The sequence below is a fragment of the Oncorhynchus keta genome, chromosome 12, assembly GCF_023373465.1.
Source record: "Oncorhynchus keta strain PuntledgeMale-10-30-2019 chromosome 12, Oket_V2, whole genome shotgun sequence".
Taxonomy (NCBI): Eukaryota; Metazoa; Chordata; class Actinopteri; order Salmoniformes; family Salmonidae; genus Oncorhynchus; species Oncorhynchus keta.
Window position 1 is genome coordinate 27,064,273 of NC_068432.1, and position 10,929 is coordinate 27,075,201.

A 10,929-nucleotide genomic window follows, 5' to 3' on the forward strand; every position below is an offset into this window, starting at 1 on the left:
GTCTTTTGTTTTATGTAATCTGTTATCTAATCGATAGCCAGAAGCTACTGTAGTTGTACATAAATACTCAATCTGATGATTCTGGATGACAGAATCACAATTGTCTATATATTTAGTTTGTTTAGTTGGTAAATGTTCAAACCTAAAACCTGTTATTCATAATCCAAGCTCAGGGTGGGAGTGTTAACAGAAAGACATCTCAGGTTTACAACACACCCAACGCTTCTACAGTAGCATGCTATGCTTGTTTAGTGATGAATACAGTGGAAAAATACTGATCACTAAAGAAACACCCATGAATGATTCATGGTTTTGATACCATGTCTGCCACCACTTTTATATATCTTATCATAATGGAGCATAATTGTAACTAGTCAGACATAGTGTGTTGGGTCATGCACCTTTGAGATGTGTCAGATAGTAGTAGTGAGCTACGTCACTGTTGGTTTACTGCCAATAAAGAGACAGCATATTTACTACAGTAGCATGCTATGCTTGTTTAGTGATGAATACAGCGGAAAAATACTGATCACTAAAGAAACACCCATGAATGATTTATCTGACGCGGGACGTGGACCCCACTCCATCATAGTCTTGGCCCACTTAAGTGGTGCCTTTGGAGTGGCGCCCTCACCGCCGACCTCGGACTGGGGACCCTTACAGCGGGCCCCGAATAGAAGGGATAGCGAGACTCCGGCAGCGCCGGAGTGAAGAGCGGCTCTGGCAGCTCCTGACTGACGGGCGGCTCTGGCAGCTCCTGACTGACGGGCGGCTCTGGCAGCTCCTGACTGACGGGCTGCTCTGGCAGCGCTGGACAGGAGGAAGACTCTGGCAGCGCTGGACAGGAGGGAGACTCTTTATGATTCTCAATCAGAAACAACGATTGACAGCTGCCTCTGATTGGGAACCATACCAGGCCAAACACACCAACCTAAAATAGAAACATACAAAAGGAACTAAGGTCTGGACGTGACAGTGTGTGCGTAGCAGGACATGTGTGTGCGTTTGTTTGTGTGCATGTGTGTGTGGGTATGTGTGTGTGGGTATGTGTGTATGTGCGTCTGTTTGTGTGGGTGTGCGTATGGCTGTGTGTATGTGTGGGCGTGAGAAGTCAGTATAAAATTAATTGTTTTGTATTCTTGACTTTAGAACGTTGTGTGAATAAACCTTTTGACTATTTAGCTGGGCCTCCGTCTGTTTCATTCGACCAGGATCTTACAAATTCTGGTTTGCAGACTGAGAGTAATATAGTTAAATTGGGTGATGTACCTGGAGAACATAATTCTCTTATCAAGTATGCGTTATCCAAGAGTCAAACACTTAATGGAAGGATTCATCTCCCAAAAAACATTACAATTAGTCTTTCATTTGTGTCACCATGCCGTTAGAGTCTGATCAGACAAGTCTGAAAAATGCACTGGATGACAAAAAATACATGACATTTTATTATTATTTTCTACTACAAACCTCATTAAAAAAGGTTCACAGAACTGATATGGAAGTTTTTACAGTTTAGACTCTAGAGGCAAGTCAGAAAAGATCTGTTCCACCAAAGAATTACAACACAGCTAATCTGCCCCAGCTCCTTCTCATCGAATCAACAAGCTGTTCAACACTAAACACACAAAATCACTATCCCATTTTCCCAGCAGGTTCTCTAGGGTTTTTAGGAAATGTGTGTATTTCCTGCCTCAATAATTACAGTAGATTATTTGTTTTCATAGATAGGGATTTTATCAGATTAACACTCAGCCCAAGAACTACATGTCTTTTTGTTTTTAAGCATCTTTGAGATTATTTTATAATGAAAAGTGCTATATAAAATAAATGTATTATTATTGTTATTATTACTCTTAGTTTTGTGAATTCTATGAATTATTTTGCAATTAAAAGAGTTTCTGGGTTCAATGACTGAGAACATTCTTCTTGGGCTGCGAGAATACAAGATTTATCTAACACATTAGATAGTGAAAACTATGAATTAAATGCAAATAAACTCAAGACAAAACCACAAAATACAAGTATTGATTTAAATGAGATTTGATCATGTATCTTGTGCATCTCAGTTTTGTCCCTGTATTTAGTTGAGCAAGTACCAATGCATGTACTGTAGAAGGTATACAAATGTGTGGAAATTAGGTCAACATAAAAAATAAATAAAAAATTGAAGTTTTCGGTAGTGGTAATCAATCTGAAGTACCTGAGCCATTCTTCCTGTGTAATAAACACTCCCTGTTCTGAGACGGTAATATCACTGGGCAGAGCTCTGGACGTGTGCTACCTTTGCACGTCGTGTTTCAGTTAATATGTAATCTAAGAGCTGGGAACAACATGGTGTAGGTAGAATAGTTTCCTCACATAGAAACCTGGGACATACAGTACATTAAATGACATATTATGATTCTCTGTCTCTGCTCCTTATTGATTGTTTTTGTTCTAAGGTTCACATTCATCCCCGTTCTCTCTTGCAACAGATGTTATTTCAATGAAACAGACTAACCTGGATAATTAAAGGTTAAACAAGGCAACAGTAAACATGTCGTCCCTCATGAATGACGCAGCAACCCCCTTGTGCCAATTGAGATATCGTGTGACTAACAGATTTCAGTTAATCACTATATTTCCCACCTTGGGCCAATCAGTGTAATTTTGTAAATGCCGGATCTCTATGGCAAGACGCATAATTCACTCAAGTTTAGTCAAAATCGGGCCAGTACTGTCTGATATATCAAGTGACTAACGTACTAATGGACGGAGACAGATCCAAAGTCCCCTCCCCTTCATCGTGGGGGACAATAAAAATATTTTGTGCCCAAATAGGGTGAAGAGTCAGAAAGTTACAAACTTATTTAAACTCTACAAAAATATAAACGCAACATGTGTTGGCCCCAAGTTTCATTATCTTAAATAAAAGTTCCCAGAAATATTCCAAAAGCACAAAAAGCTTATTTCGCTCAAGCCTGCTGCTTCGCTCAGTTGTGTCTGTTTTTTTTAAAAGTCTTATGTTTTCTATCTAGTATTTATTCATTACACTGTATGTAATACAAAATGTGCAGTATTTTCTGAACAAAATGACATTTGCGCAGGTACATATCTATAGGGGAGGCATGTTCAATGGGAGGCATTGGAACTGTTCCATCAGATGATGCCTCCCCATAAAACCATGGTTTCTCTCTTTTTAGCATTTCAGGCATTGGGTAGGTACACAGGTGCTACTGTAGGCTGCTATGTGACAGCCTGCAGAACAGCCACAGAGCCACTTGTATCCTTAGGGGTTACTGACACAGGCTTAGCGTATACTAAAGGCCAAGCTAACATTTTAATGAGAGCAATACATGCATGATGAAGGCCATTAGCAAAGAATAAGACCCAGCGTTTCCTGTTTCAAAATGATTCAGCATGAGTTGCACAAGACAGTCAACTAGCTATGAGTTTGTTTTAGTGGTCACACGCCCTTGGCTTGGGTTGCATCAGTTTGATTTATAGTTGTCCAAATGTTGATGAGCAGCAATTACGAATTTGGACCATTATTACAGCATATCAGTCAAACATGATGGAAAAGGAGATCGCAGCAGTGGTGTTTTTCCTGAAAAGACTGATCAAGAAGGTGGAAAAGTTGGAGACCCAGAAAGTGGACATGTTTGTGGAGCGGTTGACTGTTGCCCTGCAGGATAATTCAGGGTGCATTGGTAGCCTGACAACCCCAGCAAATGACTTTAGGTGTATTCGGCTGAACAGGTTGCAGAGGGAGGATCCAGAGCTGCTGCGAGCCTGCCAGGAGAGTGGGGTTCAGTACAAGGGCCGTGGCCTGCTCAGGGGAAGTGTGTTGCATATATGGAGAGAAGAAACATGCTTTCAAGGTGGCCAGTTTCTTTGGTGATGAGGATGTGACTAAGAAGGTGACCAGCGAGGTTCCTCCTCAGATGAGTATAGTGGCATCAGGGAAACCCGTCCTCCCCCTACCTTCCCCTAAAATCTCCACACATATCAGGTGATCTACCCAGCTGCTCCTTTGCGGCGTCCTCCAGTGCCCAAGCAGAAGAAGATGGTACCCGGTAAATCATATGACAGCCCTCCACATCCCCCTCACTATGGCTTCAGACCCCAAGGGAGACACACCCAGCCCTTCACAGACAAAATGTCTGGAATCTGCTGGCCAGAGAGGGGGGCATGGGTACTAGGGTGGAACTCCAGGCCTGGCTTACTGTTAGTGACCACTGTAGCAAGTGTTGACATTAGTATTAGCCTGTTCCAGGGGGACAATCTGTCGATGTGCCCTTGAAAGATTTATCTAACCGTAAATCGCTCGGGATAAGAGCGTCTGCCAAATGACTCAAATATAAATAGGGCAGCGTGGGTGAGACAGGTATGAGTCACTTAATGAGAGCTTAACAATTAGGAACTGAGTCATGTCTGGAATACCAAGATTCATAGATTGTTCAAATACACTAAATTACCAAAAGTATGTGTGAGCCATTCTGTGAGCTTGTGTCCACTTCGCGTCTGAGCTGTTGTTGCTCCTAGACGTTTCCACTTCACAATAACAGCACTTACAGTTGACTGTGGCAGCTGTACTGTAGCAGGGCATAAATTTGACCAACTGACTTGTTGAAAATGTGGCATCCTATGAAGGTGCCACGTTGAAAGTCACTGTGCTCTTCAGTAAGGTCATTCTACTACCAATGTTTGTCTATGGAGATTGCATGTCAGTGTGCCTGATTTTATACACTTCTCAACAATGGGTGTGGCTGAAATAGCTGAATCCACTAATTTGAAGGGGTGTCCCATACTTTTGGATATATAGTGTAGTTAATGATAGTTTCCAAGATGGTGGCACAGTAGGACGTTTATATCTATCTTCGTCTTATCCCTTATAAATAGCCAGTCTTTTTCATATATATCTTAATCTCACTTCTATCTACGAACTAAATATACTTTCCTGCAACCCACCTCACCCAATGTGGTACGGATCTGCTATTTTTATTCCTTATAACTGGAACTTCCATCAGGAGCTAGCCAGCTAACTAGCTACTAGTCTTTGTTAGTCACGGCTAGCTGTCCTCGCCTTTTTTCCACGGAATCAGCCAGCCTTAGCTTGGACAATCACCTGCCAGTATGCACCGCACGATATCAACCCAGAGCATATCGGACTGATTCTCTCTACCATATCACCGGATTCCTGCCGCTCTGGATCAATACACTGGAACATTACTCCTAGCTAGCTGCTAGCTAGCTAGCTGCAAACGACTGGCTACTGATAGCTAACGCCTCTGTCCTGAAGTAAGCACCAGCTAGTCTCGAGCTAGGCCCATATACCAACTAATTCTAGGGCTATAATTACCTCCTTTGCCAATCGGCCTGGACCCTTTATTGTCAACATGGAGCCCCGCCGATCCACCATGATTGGACTGCCGACGTGATCGCCTGATGTGGTCTCAACAGGCTATTCTGTTACGATATCGCCGCAGAACCATCCACTAGCCCCGGCCCATTAGCTTTTTCTGAATGCTGTGTCCCCTGCACGCCCAGTGTAGTAGTGAATACCGTACAGCACCCTGTCTAACCTATTGCTACTCTTTTGACCCTATGATCACTTGGCTACACAGCTGATGCCCCCTGGACTGTTTCAATAACGCGGCAGTTCATTTTGTTTACCTGTCGGCCCCAGCCTCGAACTCAGGTCCTGTATGTATCTAACTGCCATTTCTTCTCCATTTACCCGTTGTTGTCTTAGCTCTCCTGATCAACACCTGTGATTGCTTTATGCCTCTCTCTAATGTCAATATGCCTTGTCTACTGCTGATTTGGCTAGTTTTTATTGTTTTATTTCGCTGTAGAGCCCTAAGTCCCGCTCAAATTGCCTTAGATAGCCCCTTCATTCCACCCCACACACGAGGAGACCTCACCCATAGGTTTACCTCCACTGTACTCACATCCTACCATGCACTTGTCTGTACATTATGCCTTGAATCTATTCTACCACACCCAGAAATCTACTCCTTTTATTCTCTGTCCCCAGCGCACTAGACGACCAGTTCTTATAGCCTTTAGCTGTACCCTTATCCTACTCCTCCTCTGCTCCTCTGGTGATGTAGAGGTTAACCCAGGCCCTGTAGCCCCCAGTTCCACTCCTATTCCCCAGGCGCAGTAATTTGTTGACTTCAGTAACCGTAAAAGCCTTGGTTTCATGCATTCATGCATTGGCCCGGCGTCGGTAGGGTTTGGCCGGGGTAGGCCGCCATTGTAAATAAGAATTTCTTGTTAACTGACTTGCCTAGTTAAATAAACATCTCATGGTTTTACAGTGTAGGCCTACGCAAGTAAATATAATATGTTTTTTGTTGTTGTTGAAGTTACTGGTATTTGAAATAAGGTATTCAATATTACAGTTAAGCAGCATTAAGCAGTCTCACAAAGTAAGGGATACGGCTGTTGTAATATCTGTCAGTTTGAGTAGGGGGAAGGTTTGTGACTGGATCGTGTGGATCTGCCACTGACATGGCCTCTCATCTGAGGAGACAGCCATTGCTTTAATCCTGGGATTTCGCAATCTTCTGGGCAAGGATCTGCAGAGGTGGGACTCCAAGGACTGCAAGCCCAGGTCATTGTATGCAGATTCGTAGGAGGCGTCGGTGGAGGCCATGATGATTTTGGTTGAATGCCTTTTGATCTTTTCAAGTCGTTGTGGGCTGTGAAACCTGGGTGCCACACCGGAGCTGCATAATCAAGCGCTGGACTGACAAAGCAGATGTTGACTGTCAGAGGGTGGGTTGCATGTGAAGATGGTTGCATGTCCCATTTTATATTGGCTTGGAATGTCACGCTGAGTGCGTAGGCACTGGATACTACCTCAAGTGGAGCGGTAGCCTCGAGGTTAGGGAGGTGGGCCGGTATTCGAATCCCCAAGCTGCCTGTGGGGACATCTGCAGGGAGTGAGCGAAAGGGCTTGTATATCCTGTAAACTACCTACCACTGTTGTGCTCTTCAGCAAAGCACTTTACACCTAAGTGATCAAGGGGCGCTGCTCGGCAGCATAAAGAATATCTATGCAAATGGACCAATAAAGCAAGTATTGTCTTGTATAGAGAGCATATGGCTGCAATTTTCTTATTTTACATCTTGCTCTACTTGACTTCTACTTAAAGGGTAACTTCAAACCTGTGTACATAGGTGAAAGCTGCATGTTTCTATGATCTGCGGTTAAAAAGATAGACGAAAGGTCCTAAAAAATGCTTTTCTGTGACATCACTGGGCAAGATTAAAAGGAAGAAAAACAGTGATTTTCAAAACCAGGGACGATATTTTCTTGCTCACCGCAAATATCATAGTGTTTGAAAATCATTGTTTATAAAATGTTTCAACTTTTGATGATGTCATCAGGTATAACTTTTTAATGTTATATTTTTTTCTACAAAATATAGAAATTAACTGTTTTCACATAGACTGGAGATAATGAATATGAGGTTGAAAAGTAGGGGAGTTGCCATTTAACTTTTATTTGAGCATAAAACAAGGCTATTTTTGCCTCAGTATGTTTTTCTTTGGCTACAATGGGAAGCTGTGTACGGTTATTGTAACTGAACTTACTGAGAACCACCACAACTACAGACTTACAGTCAAACGGCCAGACCATTCATAAATTACAATTACTGATCTGAAGCAAGGTTCTACTTCACCAGCTCCAAATTCTGCAGTATAATTTAGTTTCATTTGTCAGAGCGATTGCTACAAAATAAGCACAAACATGCACAAATTGGGTACAAGGTACCTTCCCAAACCTTGTTTTCAGAAAAGAACAGGGATGTTTATGAGTCTTGCAAGACAGAGGAGATTGTGTAAATTTATATAACATGTTGGTTGACATCCCAGAGATCAAATTAACTGTGGTGCTGATAGATACTGCTGTGCTGGCAGACACCCCATAACAACTCGATGTCATTTCAGATTTATGTGGCGTAAGTATCCTCACTTTGACAAGACAGGCATCACCCTGATCACCAGCCTGTGGTCAGATATACAGTACCTCCTTACATGGACGGTGCCTATGAAAACATTGAGATGAACAACATGCTGTTTTTCAAAGATACTGGAGCACTGCACAGGAATAATTTGCATCAAATTAACTGGTTGATAACAAATGCTTTGATGTGTCAATAAATATCCTGCTGTTGCAACTCAATAATAGGAGAGTGACAGTAATTGACGAGAGCGTTGAATGTAGGTACTGCATAATGTGATGAATTAACACATGACATGTGTGTTTTTCGTAGTGAATGGGAATTTGTTTCGTAACGTTCATGCTCCCAGTACTGGGCAATGAATCAGCAAAATCTCCTCGAGGGCTACCCCATAAACATCTCAGACTTTGGCTTCCCCTCCAGGGTGAAGGCGATAGATGCTGCACTTCACTTTCGCATTGCCTGCCTCACAGTGTTCTTCACCGGGCACAAGTGCTGGAGGTACTCCTTAGACCTATCTAAGACTCTGCCATAGACTGACTCCTTTAAGACGGGCTCCCTTTAGACTGACTTTACTCCCATGAGACTTCCTCTTTATCTGCCCACTAACATTGTCACATATAATGATTCAACAAATGTGGGTAATGTGTTTATGTAGACACAACATATGCTAACAATTCTGTTGCATCATCTGGAACAATGGATCAAGAAACTGTTTTGCTCACAGAAAACGTCAGTTTATTGTGTTCAACAAGGGGAACCATGTTGGTTTCAACCAGAATGGATATTAGGCTAAATGTACTGTGTATCATGGCAGTTCTGATTCTGAATGATCTTCAGGTATGATGAGGAAACCTACTGCCCAACCATGGCCAGGCATACATACATGACCTGGATGCAGCCATTGTATATGAAGGTAGCTATTGTATATAAATTGCATCCATGAAAATCAGATTCATTTCTACGTCCTCCCCCAAACCATAAATACATACCATAGAACTTGACTTATGACTGATTTGAACGTCATCACACTCCACATACTAAACTATCTGTTTTATTTGCAAAATAATGAATCTACTTCCTCAAGGGGTATGTTGAGTATAGAAATTACCCCAAATGCAAGCATGTCACTGCCATGGGGCCTGCATATGAGTTACTGGACTGTAGACTGTACAGAACAAATTAACGACAACAACACGCTAAAGAGGCTGATATATCTTCTGCTCACTCAAAGCCTTACACGCTACCTGGCTTCACCCCAGAGACGGTTGTCCAAATTAGGGAGGACTCAATAGAGGAATGTAGTCATATGCATGAAATAGATGTGTCATTCTGTTGTGGTGAAAACCACAACAAATTGGTTTACATCATAGGAGACTTACGCCATTCACAGGTTTTCATTAAATAGACTGGGCAATGTCTTTTTACAGTATCCCACAGCTGTAAGCAACCAAATGCTTGTTTTGAAATCCTGGGTTGAATTAACAGGATGCTGTCTGATGAAAGATGTTGCATGATTATGTGATGTGACACTACTTGATAATGATTGCATGTTTACCATATTAATGATTGTCACGTATACTCCCTCTCCGGCACTCGAGGTCACCAAGGCTGCTCATTATTACACACACCTGTCACCATCGTTACGCGCATCAGCGCCTCATCAGACTCACCTGGACTCCATCACCTGCCTGATTACCTTCCCTATATACAGTGGGGCAAAAAAGTATTTAGTCAGCCACCAATTGTGCAAGTTCTCCCACTTAAAAAGATGAGAGAGGCCTGTAATTTTCATCATAGGTGCACTTCAACTATGATAGACAAAATTAGAAAACAAATCCGGAAAATCACATTGTAGGATTTTTAATGAATTTATTTGCAAATTATGGTGGAAAATAAATAAGTCACTCCCTTAGATTATTTTCCTAGGTGTTGTTGTTTCTGTTCCAGAGTTCATGTCTTTACCTTACCTGTGTTTCTTGTTTTGTCCTATGTAAATGTATTTATTAAATACACTCCCTGAACTTGCTTCCCGACTCCCAGTGTAAAGGTTACAGAATAAAGCTACACCAAAGGGAAGCACCAGGGAGTGTTTTTTTTGTTAGTATGGGTGACGTCAGGTCCGGGTGTCGCTACAGGAGCAACTGGGGACGCCTCGGCTGGCTCGTCAGGTTTCCATGGCCAGATAATTTAATGTTCATTTATATACTATAAGCTGCCTCTAATATCAATTTAGATCATTTGTATAGCATTGTAGCTGGGCTCTGCCTGGCCAGAGAGGGGGGCACGGGTACTGAGGTGTCACTCCAGGCCTGGCTTACTGTTTGGGACCACTGTTGCAAGTGTTGACGTTAGTACGGTATTAGCCTGTTCCAGGTTCACTGAGTTGTTGAGGGTAACTAATAGAGCAAGCAATAATTAATGGGCGGCAGGTAGCCTAGCGGTTAAGAGCGTTGTGCCAGTAACTGAAAGGTTGCTGGTTTGAATCTCCGAGCTGACTAGGTAAAAGAAATCCATCAATGTGCCCTTGAGCAAGGCACTTAACCCTAATTGCTCCTGTAAGTTGCTCTGGATAAGAGTGTCTGCTAAATGACAAAAATTAAAATAGGGCAGCGTGGGTGAGACAGGTATGAGTCACTTATTGAGCGCTTGCCAGTTAGGAACTGAGTCATGTCTGGAATACCAAGATTCATAGATTGTTCAAATACACTACATGACCAAAAGCATGTGGACTCCTGCTTGTTGAACATCTCATTCCAAAACCTTAGGCATTAATATGTAGTTGGCCCTCCTTTGCTGCTATAACAGCCTCCACTCTTCTGGGAAGGCTTTCCACTAGATGTTGGAACATTGCTGCTTCCATTCAGCCACAAGATAGTTAGTGAGGTTGTTCACTGATGTTGGGCGATTAGGTCTGGCTTGCAGTCGGTGTTACAATTCCTCCCAAGGGTGTTTGACTGGGTTGAGGTCA

General features: G+C 42.5%; 1 pseudogene; it reads left to right on the plus strand.

Moving 5' to 3' along the window:
* The first annotated feature begins 3,550 nt into the window (after positions 1-3,550).
* Positions 3,551-10,324, plus strand: LOC118391790 (protein BTG3-like; annotated as a pseudogene).
* Positions 10,325-10,929: the final 605 nt, after the last annotated feature.